Raw genomic sequence first — 14584 nt, 5'->3', positions numbered from 1 at the left:
AAAGATTTTTTCTATTCATTACTTATAATATTTTATCAGAAGTATTTTTAAAATTATGTATATTCAATACTTAAAATACTCCATTACGTAAGAACGTTAATTTTAAAGCTTACTGTTATGATTTATCTAATTCTATTTCGACCACTGCAACTTTTATGGTACAATCTTTGTAAAGTTGACGTTCTATATCTGATCAATATTTTCTTTTTAAAATTATCAATGGTTTTGTTGACTTACCAAACCTAATCGAAAGGGTGGGTTTTCATTGTCCATCAAGATTTAGGTACGCGAAACCAAACTTTGTACCATATCAGTCGTAGCGGTTCTAATTATGCACAAAACTCTTTTATTCGGCGCTCTTGTTTAAATTATAATATGTATTTCTTCAACGTTGATCCTTTTAATAATACACCTGTTTCATTTAAAAGCGCTATCTCCAAAATTTTGTAACAAAATATATATATAATTATATATATATTTTTTTATGTTACTTTTTTATATAATAATTTAATTGTTCATTATTCTTCCTCATTTTTCTCATGTAATTTTCTTATGTTAGTAATTTCTTTATATTTATGTTATTCTTACTCTCTATCTTGTTAGGCTTAACTATTTTATAATGTATACATGGAAACTTTGCTGGTTGCAATAACTTTTCAATAAGTGTTATATTTTAAATTTTTGTAATCAATACTGACATATCCTCAGGGTCTTTCGTGGTTTAGCTCAGTCGGCGACCCCAGGTGTCAAAGATTTTATTAAGTATAACTATTAAACTTTATTTCGGTAGACTCGGGACTGTAGTGTTATAAAGGGACACGGGTGAAATAATAAGTAATTCACGGGCAACACAAATTTTTGGGCAGCTTCACTTTTATTATATTTTCTTTTTACGAGCACATTAATAAACTCCCCGACAGTCAGTGTTTAGCGGTTGAACCTTAGGCATAAAGCCCATTGACGCAGCGAGTGCGGCGCTCGCGCAAAATTTCTACAAGTGGCACGTAAATCATCAAAAATACAACGTAATCAAATACGCCAGCGCCCACTGGACTTAACGATGCCTTGCGCGCCGCCTGCCGCATGAGTCACCGTTTTTCGCTTCTCGGCGATACGATTTAATGAAAATACAAAGAAGTCCATTCATTGAACACGGCTACTAAAATTACGCTGCTTGAGGCGTCTTCGATCGATGGGCCAAAAGCAATTATTTAATAACAGAGAACCCATTGTTTTATTTTATTCCGTGTCATTATATTTCGCTGGTTGAATAATGTCGTCGTAAATATTTATTACAAGCCCCGAAATAATATAATATTTTTATTGCTTTGTTATGAGAGACGCTGTAAAAATAATTGTTTTGTGCTGCTTGGGCCGCTTATTACATAGGTGAAGGGTAATGCGCGGCGAGAGACGTGTGATTATGGTTATGAATACGCCGACTTCGCCCGCTCGACGCGTTCTGTGGGCACCATCACTTAGACGCTAACTGACTTCGACAGGGTTCACAATACCCAGTCAAGAAAAAATATATACCGGAAACGCGATGGGGTTCTCTTTATTTAGTAACGTGACAAAACAATAATTTTACAATGGTGTTGCCATTTTAATATTATTGCGTATTTATTATTTAGAATTCTGATTTTACTATTATAAACGATTCTACTGAATTTAAATTACATTCACCCATCACGCTGTACAATTTACGTTTAATTAATTAAACATTTATTTAATACTTAACTAGAATACATTGACGGGTTATCAAGGAGCTTGGTTGCATGTTTTGTTAAGCCGACGATTTTTGAGATTAGGTAACATGTTTCAGCCTTTTCTGAAGTTACAGTGTAGGCACCAGCAATAGGCTAATGTGAGAGTGTATCAATACCTATGTAACTAAAAAATACTTATAAAATGACTCAATATATTACTTACTGTATCCATTATGTAATGTCTATGTCACATTGCATGCATCTTCTTTGTCAACAACAATTATCGACACGAGACAACCTGTTAGATAACACATATTATAAGAAAGCCTTGTTAGAAAACTGCTGCAATAAAATAGCATAAATAAAAAAAACTACAACGTTCGCTGTTTGTATGTGGACTGCAAATGAGTTGAAGACTTCCTCGCTCTTCTACTTTCTATTATAAACAGTTCGTCGGCGAAACCGCATAACTGCACCCTACTTATCTCGGCAATTCGCCACCGCGGCTAATAACTTACTGATATGTTGTACGGACAACTTCTATACTATTGAGGTCAATTTGTATCGCGAGGATACGCTAAGTGTGCGAATGTGCTTATCATGTATGACGACGATCGTGACTGATTGTTTAAACGTATCTTTATTCGTGGTCACCGTGATTATGTTTCGTCGTATAAAAAAGCTATCAGAACAATTATAACTGAAATATTATACTATATAATTTTATTTAATAACTTCAAGGATATTTGATTTTATATTATTTCGTATTTGGGTTATCAAAACATGTGTCTCACTGCAGACGTGAAGATCTCTTCACATATTATAATGTTCATCAGTTGGTTACATGTAAGTTGTACGTATGCAGCTCATCGTGGGAAACTTATTCGTGCGCCGCAGTACGTGAAACATGAGTTCGTTTAACATTTTATCAAATGACGAGTTCTTCGTTGAACATTTCACCGCGGAATACATTTGTACGTATCTTACAAAATGCGGTGATTTGCGAAGTTTGCAAATAATATTGTTCCAATTAGATTAACCCTAACCTAACCTAACCTAGTAAAGACATCTCATAAAATTCGCCACATATTGTAGCATACGTACAAATATACTCCACGGTGAAATGTTCAACGAAGAACTCGTCATTTGATTAAAATGTTACACGAACTCATGTTTCACGTACTGCGGTGCACGAATAAGTGTCCTGCGGTGAACTGTTTACGTACAAATTTCCGGATACTCATCAGTTATGAATTACATATTTTTTTTAAATTAATTACTTTTTTATATTCAACGATTAATTTACAAGAATTAAGAATGTAACATTCTAATAATTGAACACACATAATTTTTGAAAACACTTGAGGAAATACATTAAAACAAATAGAAAAAATCTTTTTGAAAAAAGTAAGACACCCCGCAGGATCGAGCCTAGATCTCTCGGGTGACACACCTACGCACATATACCACTAAAGAGAAGCAATTAGAAAAAAATACGGCGAAATATTATGTTTATTTAGTATTTATCTAACGAAACCATAAATTTATTAAATAAAATAAACTGAATGTTATATCGTTATAGGTAGTATATGAAATATATTATAAATTATGCGAACAGAATCATGTCTGAATCAATCGCTTCATATATTTATGTAATGAGCAGTTAATTAGCATATATTTCTCTAATTATCTATTGTTATTTGAAATATAAAACTTACTTCCCTAATTAAAGATATTGCTAAATTAGTACAATGTAATGTTAATATTAAAGCTAAGAAGTTGACCATGTGTTTGTTATTTTATTATGAAACAGGAAGTAAAACCTCATATTTCTGTACTATATCATTTTCGTTATCGGACATCGGCGATGGTTCTGGTCATCTTTTGTTTTGTCTTTCGCTACTCTACATAGGGGAGGAACGCTGTGCTCAAATCAGTCTGTGATTCTTGACCGAAGACGTTCTTTTTCTACCATGGGAAAATTTCTCTTAAATGATAAGGAGTTTATACTTTTCGGGATGCAGAATGAAGTGGCCTTTTTCATCCCTGAAATTCTTGCTTATACGGAGCATGCATGTACTTATTACATATTGATAATATCTTCAATCTTTCTGAGCATTGCTGACTGATAATATATTAATCTTATCAAGTCCTACGTTTAAGTTATGAATAAATAATATTTTATAAAGCCGTGTTGAAGTCACCCTCCTTCTCGTCAACATTCGTAGTGAAGTACCCATACGGTTCGATGTAAGGCAGTTTATATTCAAGTCGTGGCAATAAATTCCGATTTACGATGGTAGTGTTAGTTATTCATCATCAGCCTGAATCTATCCACTGCTAAAAGAAGGTCTCTCCAAGCTGATTCCACTTCTATCGGTCCTATGCGTTTCGTTTCCACGTACCTCCGCAGAACTTTATCATTTCATCGATCCATCGAACTCTAGGTGTACCTTGCGGACGTTTCGTACCTCTTGGATACCACTGGATGACTAAATTTGTCCAACGATTATCTCTTCTTCGAGCTATGTGTCCAGCCCATCTCCATTTGAGGCTTTTAATGAACTCTATCATATCGCAAACCGTTGTTTGCTTCCTTATCCATTCATTCCTCTTTTTGTCCTTTCGCGTTATGCCCAGCATGCACCTCTCCATACCACATTGTCCTACTCTAAGTTTCTGGATCTCTCTTTTACTTAGGGTTCATGTTTCACACGCATATGTGATTACGGGAAGCACACACTGGTTAAACACTTTGCGCTTTAGGCACAGTGAAGGTCACTTTTGAAGACAAGATTCAGGCGGCCAAAAGCACTAGTTAGTTATTGATTAAATAAAAGAAGATTTTTAATTGCCTCAATTACTATCTCAATATTATGTAACAATCATCATTTTCTACAAAAAGTTGACCATATTATATTAACAGCATACTTCAGTGAAACGGCAAATAATTTTCAGCAATAGATGGGACGTAATTTCGCCCGCGTTACCATTCGTAGAGCGATTGTCGACATGTGAGCACGTCAATTTGTTTTGTGATGGCGTCGGAGGAATTAATTCTTAAGGGCGGACGTGTTCAGCGTGGGTCAAAATGGAGCTTTTTAATAATTATTGACCTAAGAATAAGGTAGTGTTTTTTTGAAATACGCCATTTTTTTGGCATTCCCCAGTGGTTAAGCTACAACATACGGCCGTAGCCACAAATTGACAAACTATAATTGAAGTAGGGAGTAAAATGATGTTAACGCGCGTGTTTGAACATGTACCTAACCGATTTTTTTTTGTTTAACGGTACACGTTCAAACACGCGCGTTTCGTGTCATGGCCTAGCTGTAAATAGTGGGCCACGATTTGGTAATATTATGAATGCATGACAGAAAGCTTAACAAGTAAGTGATGTCATTTGCACCCTAGATAGTCTAGTTTGTGAGGTGGCCGTCTTTGTATTAATACGATACTGTAGATCGCCTGATTGAAAATGATTGATTGCTAATGGTCAAAAAAATCATGTATACCTACATTCGATCCAGTGCAAAGACCCAACGGGTCGGGCGAATTGCTAAAAACTATTTCTCGTAACAAACATTTAGTTAATTCAACCTCTACTGTGGAGGTGCATATGCTATTTTACAACGTTTTTCTTAGGTCGTATTCTTATTCGTCCGGTGGTTGTTTGTCCGATACAAATCTTGCAATCGATTTTTAGCTAACTTCCCGACTAGCTATACATTTGATACTTTTAGAATATATCAGAACACGATGCCAATGCATTATTTTAATACTTTTAGCCATCTTTAAGCAGAATTGAATTAATTTTCAGTTAATTCTGTTTTGTATAGAAAGTTATTTCAGAAAAATCCGTAAAAAGTAAAAGCCTATTATTGGTTGCTAAGGGGGTGGTCCTAGCAACTAAATTATTAATATATACGTGTGTTACTATGGAAATCAAAATGACATTTCAGTATTCTATATTTATTTCTTTTTTATTTTCTTCATATCAAGTACAATTTGGGGAATATTGAGCATAATAATTCAACAGAAAATTTTAAAACGTTGTACATAAAAAGTTTTTTTTATCTTGCAATTATTAAATGTATCATATAAATAGTCAAAATTCTAATTTAAACGTAAATTTTATTTTTAGGTACTATAAGTAGATTGTTAATGTCCTATTTTTTGTTTTTGGTTAAAGTTAATTAAGCAAAGTTTAAATTGTATGCTACTTGTGATATAAAATATTAATTATCCCTTCACTTAGACTAGAATATCATTTTAGATAGTTTTCTAAAATTATTCATACCAAAGCATGGTCACCTCATGTATTCATAATGCATTCTTTCAAGGCCAGTCGCTTCTTGCCGCATGCAAATTATCAATTTGCTTATTTTAATTACTCACCAACCGTCAAAGTATAATTATTATGATTCACCATACACTATTAATAAAACTGTTGCACTATTAAAACAGGGGTTTACAATCTTTTGTGCTTCTATAAATAATGCAAGATAACGGTTGATTTTTTTATTCTCCCATTAAACATTGATTTTTATAAAACATTATTTTCAATGTATTCTTCAATTTCCATAATTCATTCCCTTTTTACAACGTTCTTTGTCCGGTACAAATCTTGCAATCGATTTTTAACTAACTTCCCGACTAGCAAGACATTTGAAACTTTTAGAATATATCAGAACACGATGACAATGCGATTTTTTAAAAATACTTTTAGCCATCTTTAAGTAGAATTGAATTCATTTTCAGTTAATTCTGCTTTGTATGAAAAGTTATTTCAACACCATTATTGGTTGGCTGGGGTCCTAGCAACAAAATTGTTAAAATATACGTGCGTTACTATGGAAATCAATATGATATATCAAGTACAATTTTTTTTGATCGTTTAAGCTAGTCAAGTCAAGTTTATATGGTTCAACAGAATTTAAAAACGTTGTAGGTATATAAAAAGTTCTTTTTGTCTTGTAATTATTATTATTTCGTCTATTGATATATTCAATACCTCATCCAAGCACTCATTATAGTAAATTAATAACTCGCTCGACGCGGACGACACGGCTGCCGTGTCCCCGTTAAACTGCCATTAGATGCAATTAGCATATTGTTATTTAAATGTGGTAATTAAAAATTAATTGAAAGGTACGCAGTGATTGTGTTAACTATTAATTGTGTCGTGTAGTTTTTTGGTAACATTTTTACAATATAATTTAATTATTACATATTTGTCTGTATAATTTAATTGTAATCATCATTATCAGCCGGGGTCAATTTACTGCCAGATGGAAACCTCCCCTCGCTTTCTCCGTGTTTCTCGGTCCCTAATTCTTCGTTGCCACGCAAATCCATCGAATTTTTGAGTTCGTTTCACAGAACAGATTAATAAATAGAATTCCGATAGGCTATTCCCCAATGCACTACATTTTGACGCAGGGTTTTGAATATGTGAATGTCCTACAAAAACGAACAACACATTATAGACGTGCAATAGTGTGTGTTGCAATCTTCAAGTACACCAATATTGAATGAGTGCCAATGCATAAGCCGAGAGCAGTTGTCAGAACGAAGGAAAGGCATAGAACATTTATCCCATATTCTTCCACATTCGAGATCGGTTGCCTGTTATTAAGTCCACACCCTTTAGTTATTTCAGTTCCCATTATTTTTGAGTTCCCTGGTTCGTTTAGTTCCCCTTGGGTACCACTGTATACGTGTCCGGAAACTGGTACGTATGCGGTTCGCCGTATCACACTTCACCGTGAAATGTTGTATCGGAAATATATGGCCGTTGGGCAACCTCTTTGGGTCGTATAGTAGGTACTGAAATAAAATTCATGTCTTAATAAAACACGGTTCTTGTTGGTTCACACTTAACAGTAAGTCAGCAGCAAACAATTAAAAAAAAATAGCCGATATACTGGATTGTTTGTTAGGTTAGGTTTTCATTCTTGAATTCATGAAGTTTGCCAAAATCAGCTATGAAATTTGAATTAATGTTCATATTGAATCAAATAAAATTGGAGACCGTATTGTACACGGTCATTTCTTTCCGATAAGAAATCTCACGACGAACTGTGCCACAGTGGAATGTTTTATGTACAATTTACATTGTACCTCACTGTATGACGGTATTTGCCCAGCCAAAATTGAATTTAAAATTAACGCATATTAATTTATATAGATAGTTGTAGATTATGTATACAAAAATAATCAGTGTATTGCAGTACTTCTCAAACTGGGGGGGTTTTCAACAAATATTTCACAAACTTTAATGAAGACCAGAAGCACAATTGAATAAAAATATAATTTGCTAAGTTCTTAAGCTATGATCATATTACGTGGGCAGCTCAAAAAGAATTGATTGATACTGTTGATAATTCCTTTGAAGTCGAATTTAATGAACGAAGTCATGCAGAATTTTGAATAAGGCGACATTAAGTATATCCAGCAATCGCGAAAGCAGCATTGTTAATCATAATTCCTTTTGCGACAACATACATAATATGCGAAACATCATTTTCATCATTACCGGTAATAAAAAATAAACACAGGTCGTGTCTTTCAACGGAGACTTTGGAGCAAACCCTCCGAGTTAGTATTTCAAACATTGTACATTGATTTATTATGTAAAAATATGCAATCACATCCCTCTCAATAAATTGTTTTTGTAGGCTGTACCTGTAATAATTTTGAAGTTAGTTTTTTTTTTTTTTTAATTTTTGCTTTACAGGCTAGTAAATGAAATGTTCTATTATTTTTGATAAAAATGTACTTACCTATAATAAGAATAAATGGTAAATAAAGTATGTAGGTACCTACTGTACTTACTGTAAATTTTTGGAGTGCCTGGGATTTTTTTTTCTGATTTCGGAGGCCGTGGTATGAAATAGGTTGAGAAGCACTGGTGTATTGTATTAAATATACAAAAATGTATTAAATTGCAATTTTCAAATTTACTCTCGACAGTCTCGACGATGTTCCGAGTAATGTTGACGACCCCGTACGATAGTTTATGAAGAAAATTTCTCTATTTCAGCAATTATGCATTCCTAGCGCATGTCGTGCATAAAAATATTAATTCATAACAAATTCGCATTATGGCTACCAGATTAACGACCTTCTCATAATAAAGATTGTTTAATTAATGCATCATCTATTCTATTTTTAGCTCACATACAAAATGAAGGCCTCGATCAGTTTCCTTGCTAAATACGGCGGCATTTTCAAATTTAGAATATCCGAGAGCCGATTTTACATTAGTACAAACTCGTTTCGACTGCAACACGTCGAATTTATCGATGTTATTTTGTTTTCATTCACAAAACACATGTAACTTAATGAATCGTCGTACACACAGCGTGAGTGCGAATTTCTTTGTTGAGAAAAACGTTGTTGAGGTTCGACTTTCGCACTTCTTGTCAGTGCTCGAAATAGAAAATCTTACGAACCGGAGCGCTGAATTCAAAAATATCAAATTATGTTAAATATTTTTCGGATATCATAAGGGCGATATGCCTAATAATCAGGGTTTCATTTATACTTGAAGGGGCTCTGCGCTAATACACATTACCCCCCCCCCCCCAATACAACATTCAAATGTAGTTTTTTTTAAATGAGTTCCTACTCATTTTTGCAAAATCTCTTATTTTTCGTCAATTTTCTTAGAATTGGGCTCTTATCTTCAAAATTGTAGAAGCTCGTACATTTATGTATTCCTTTGCTGCAAGGTTCTGGACCTTTAGCCTTTTTTGTAAACACATCTGAAGTCCGAACAGCCTATATTATATTAGAAACCTTAGAAATAGAAGAACATATAGAATTTTTTTTCGCACGAATCAGTTCTTACAACTTTAAAAACTACATGCAATATTATCTCAATAACATGAAACGGAACGCAATTTTCAAAGAATCCACGAGCCGGAACGGTATCTTTTAGAATTTCACGAACAGGAACAGCGCTCCGGTGCGTTCCTGTCTATTTCGAGCCCTGCTTCTTGTTTATTTTTATTCAACACGTGTTTGATTCAGAGCAGGCGTTAAATGGATTAGGCGAGTGGCTGACAATCACTCCTCGTTTAATTAATAGGTAGTATCATTTCCCTCCATTTTCGGAAGTGAGAAACAAACTGTCTCTTTTATTTTTAGTATGTTTTTTCGTCTGGATTTTAGGATTTGGAGGTGAACAAATAACACACCGGAATTGTTTTGGAAACGGCAAGGTATATTTAAGTTAATATTATGTAATAGTTACACTTTTAATAATTTATTTTACGGAGGACGAAATGTATGCGTTTGCGATTTAGCTGTTTGTAGCGTTCTGCGCGCCATCTTGTGTTTTCGCTTTTCAACGAGAACCGTTGTCGAAAGACGGCGACGTTGCAATATTTCAATGGTCATAATTTACGGCATTGCCAGCTCGGCTCTGTTATTATTATTTATTTTCGTAATCAGCGCTTTAATATTTGTTGGGTTTGATACCGATTCGGGTCTCTCCAGATACACAGAGACATCCTCAAATGGGGTCCATACGGGGGTGCCACAGTAGGTATAGTAAAAACATAACAATGATTCGGTTGGTCAATGGTGTGCGTGCGGATGTTACCCCTACTAGTGCTACTAATTACTTGGCAGCCGATTAGTCGTAGCGCTGATGACGGTATATGACTATACGACATACGTATTCGTACGCGAACCACGAATCCACTAACCGAATCATTGTTTTGTTTTTAATGTACATTACTACGACTATCCCGATAACCTCTGCCTACGAATATAATAATGGTAATTTTCCTTATATTTGTAAAGTGCACTGAACGCTGTGGGAAGCGCGAAACCCGCCTATACCTATACAACTTTTTAAAAAGTAGGTAACAATATTTCTGTATTTCACTTCTGATCATATTTTCTCTCTGCCTTAGGAGAAAAATATAGTTGGTATATAAGTATTTACTTATATAGTATATAAAAATATACTATATAAGTTAGTACCTATTTATATTATGATGATTAGGTAATCACAAAGAAAGTATATTCTACCATATTATATGGATATTTATGTTTGGTAACTAATTCATATAGCTGACCAGTGACGTCCCGCGGGGGTAGCCAGATTGAGCGTCGCTTGAGGGCAGTTACTCGAAGGGCGGCAAATCGAGGAGAATCATTTGGAATATATAGAAATAGCTACCTGAACTTAGTTATAACGAAAACGCCTTTCCATTAAAAAAATCAGTTCACTGGTTTTATTCTTCTTCTAGTTTACTTCCGTTGGCCTTCGACATTCTTGATGACTAGAAACGACATGTTCAGATTTGCGAATAATTACAGTCTGATATTTTGTTAGTAATGTATCCATACAACACATTTCTTAGATATTGGACTCATGAAAGGATAATAAAAATACTTTATAAAAAATGGGGCGGCATTTTATCTAGGGACGTCACTGCGGCTGACTGTAGGTATATGTAGCACCATGGGCCCCACATCTTGAAGCGGGCCCCCAGGCTAGGATCTTTGGCAGGCCCCCCTACCTATCGCCAAGGATAAAGGCAGTGTGACGCTCTACAGTAGTGTTTTTCAAATGGTGTATGCGGTAAAACTTACGGTTTTTTGCATATTTTTATACATCCATTTGAATTATGGAGTTGTCGAGTATCGATATACAATTAAAAATTGTATCGTGCAACTACTTAATTTTAAATAATAACATTATCATAGGAAAGTAGTGCCGCGGGCGACTTTTTTTGCTATTAGCCGGGCTCCTCCTTAGCCCGGGCCCCCAGGCTAGAGCCTTGTCAGCCCAGCCTTGTGGGGGCCATGGGTAGCACAACCAATGTTGAGGCGACAAGAATACTCACACAGACGCATTGTTTACAAACAGGATGTTTCAAATATGGAATATTATCAGAAATACACCAACACACACAATCTTTCGTATCTGTATATCTGTGTGGTCGCCTCAACTTTGATTGCGCGACCTATACCTACTAGATGCAATGTTATCCTTGTTTAATACGTGAAGTTCCTAGTTGAGTCTTGCGTGATAACCTCTGCTCTATGATGTGCGCAAAAAGTGTGACGAGTGACGGATTATTACAGGACGAGGTCGTTACATTCTCTGTTAGAGAAAGTGATCACTGATTCAATTCAAACAGAAATAAGTCGAAATCGGATGTCTGTACAATCAATTTTGTATTCACAAAAAGACGGCTCACTAAAAATACCCAACTACAGGGGCGGACTCATAATTAAATTATTACAATAAATAATATTTGTTTAAGATAAATATTTATCAAATGGGTAAAGCTATGCTCGAAAAACACTCTTGTTTTATCCGTCTATTTTTACGTGTCCGGAAACTTGTACGTATGCAGTTCACCGTATCACACTTAACCGTGAAATGTTGTTTTGGAAATATATGGCCGTATATTAAAGACCCGTCCGACTTCTTTGGGTCGTGTAGTACTGACATAAAATTCATGTTTAAATAAAACACGGTTCTTGTCGGTTTACACTTTACAGGAAGCCAGAAGCCAAGCCCTCCGCATAAGCCGATTTTAGTGAGTAATGTTTTACCAAGTGCATAGCCAACACGCCAGTGTTGCCATAATATAATTGATAAAAACATCGCTTGTAAAATTATAACATTGGAATAAATATTCGATATCTGGCAACACTACGACACGCACACAGACACACATATTTTCGAATAACCTAGAAAGGGTCGCGGAGGAAGCGTGAAGGGGGCGAGGCAAGTGCGTGAAAAAGTTCGTCATGTTTTGAGGGACAAACACTTGCAATAGCTCTATGTATATTTTTCTATAATCTAAGCCAGCAGCAAACAACTTGAAACATTCATGAATTTTGCCAAAATCAGCTATGAAAATTGAATTAATGCATATTGAATCTAATCAAATTGTGTAACATTTATGTTAATTTTAGATGAATAAAATATATTAAATTTGAGTTTAAACTCTCCCTCAGAGGCATTATTGTCACCTTTGAACGTTTATTATACATATTTTGGTTTGCGTACAGACCAATCAATATACGTAGTTATTTTTCACACGGTATTCAACCATAGTAGTCTTCTAGTAAGCATGGCCCCCACAAAGGGGGGGGAGGGCTGACCGAGCTCTAGACTAGGGGCCCGGTGTGACGGGTCGCCCAGATAAATGAGATAAATACACATCTTAAATTTTCTCTAATAGCAAAAAATCGCTAAATTACACTGAATTTTACTTGACCTCGAACACCATTTGAAAAACAATACTGGAGAGCATCAGACTGCCTTTAACCATAGCGATAGGTAAGGGGGCCTGCCCAAGATCCTGGCCTGGGGGCCCGCCTCAAGATGTGGGGGGCATGCTAGTAAGACACCGTGAATTCGTCACTGAAATTGTGCTTCCTCTAGTATTGCAATCAGACGATCGCACACTTTTAAATATCGTTTGTATAATTTATATTATTATTATCCGAGATAAGTCCTAGTCCGTAGTATTCTTGAATATGGGTCTATTATCTGGAGTCCTTGTGAAGTTTTCTACAAGCTTATTTTAGAGCGCGTCCAAAAGAAATTTCTTCGAAGACTTATAGCTTATAACTATTTTCCTTTTATTAATTCGTCAAACGATTATTTTCCGACTGCCTTTCTATAAGGCATGCTCACTTTTCACTCTCTTGAATCTCGTAGGTCACTTCTGCTCTTGAAACATTTTTGCCTGCTATCACGAGGGATGGTTTCTAATCCTGGCGTCCTTAAGAATTAAAATTTATATGCGCCTGTCAATTACCTGCGTGGTCGCTGCCATGACCTATTCTAGGTCAGAACTGTTTCCTAGAGTCAAGCCAATCAGGATCCATTAGCGAGGGGTTCAAGATTAGTAAATGCGCTCCCTAAAGACAGACATTTTTAATGATTTACATGATACTTTGCATTTTGTTTTTGAAACTTTATTTTGTTGTATAAAATTGTTATTGTTTTACTATTATTATTCTTCCTCTTCTTCTCTCTTGTGAGAGTAATATTTGTTATAATGTAAATTTCATGCTGTGAACGTCCTGAATTTTGATTTGCTATGTCCACAATGTTTTGTTTTCTTAAATAAATAAATAAACGAATTCGGAAAGTGTTTAAATAAAAATACAAGAATTGTCAGCGAAATATAATGCAATTTCGCCCCTGTTTGTTTTATTTAGACTGGCAACAATATAATTTTACTATTCAGAATTCACACAATGGTGCATCTACATAATGGTAATATATTTTTATATCACAGTATTATCTGGCACGCAATCTTGAACGTGTTACACTTTCTTTGCGAAACTTCAACAACTATCTATCGACTTATTACCCTTTCATTTGTAATCACGTACCTATTGTGTTTTGTTTTAATATTATTTTATTGCAATTTTGGTTTGTTGCAGAAATTTTGTATAGTCATTGCAATTTGCATGCAAGTTTGCGTTGACTGTCAGAAATATGTAAATAGGTACAGTAGTGACGTGCGATCCAAAGATACTTTACATGCATGCATATGCGATTACGAGAAGCACGTAAAGATTGACACTTTGCATTTTAGAACAAATCGTAGCTCAATTTTTAAAACGGGTAGCCAAAAGGGTACAGCTTTGTTCTGCGAATAATTTCATCAAATAGGCATATATTTAAATACACACACTTATTATCCTATCATCCATCGATGTAGTTTTTTAACTGTTCAACCAATAGGTGTTTTCGTATCATCTGTTACCCGGAACAGGCCAGTGGAGCTTCAGTCTTATTAATCACAGAGATTTATAAATCATAAAATGCGGTGGTCTGCTATGTTTGCCCTTTTCTTGGATAACGACTTATGCAGGCGCTT

General features: G+C 35.0%; 1 protein-coding gene across 1 annotated transcript in view; it reads left to right on the top strand.

The window, feature by feature from the left end:
* LOC147069324 (uncharacterized) overlaps window positions 1-14584 on the top strand; it is a 94841-nt gene that overhangs the window by 78373 nt on the left and 1884 nt on the right. The gene's annotated exons all lie outside the window — the stretch shown is intronic.

Source organism: Rhyacophila brunnea, unplaced genomic scaffold, assembly GCF_057557595.1.
Source record: "Rhyacophila brunnea isolate RB1 unplaced genomic scaffold, BYU_Rbru_1.0 scaffold_23, whole genome shotgun sequence".
Classification (NCBI taxonomy): Eukaryota; Metazoa; Arthropoda; class Insecta; order Trichoptera; family Rhyacophilidae; genus Rhyacophila; species Rhyacophila brunnea.
Note: the sequence above shows the minus strand (reverse complement) of the source record. Positions and strands in the feature narration are given on the sequence as shown.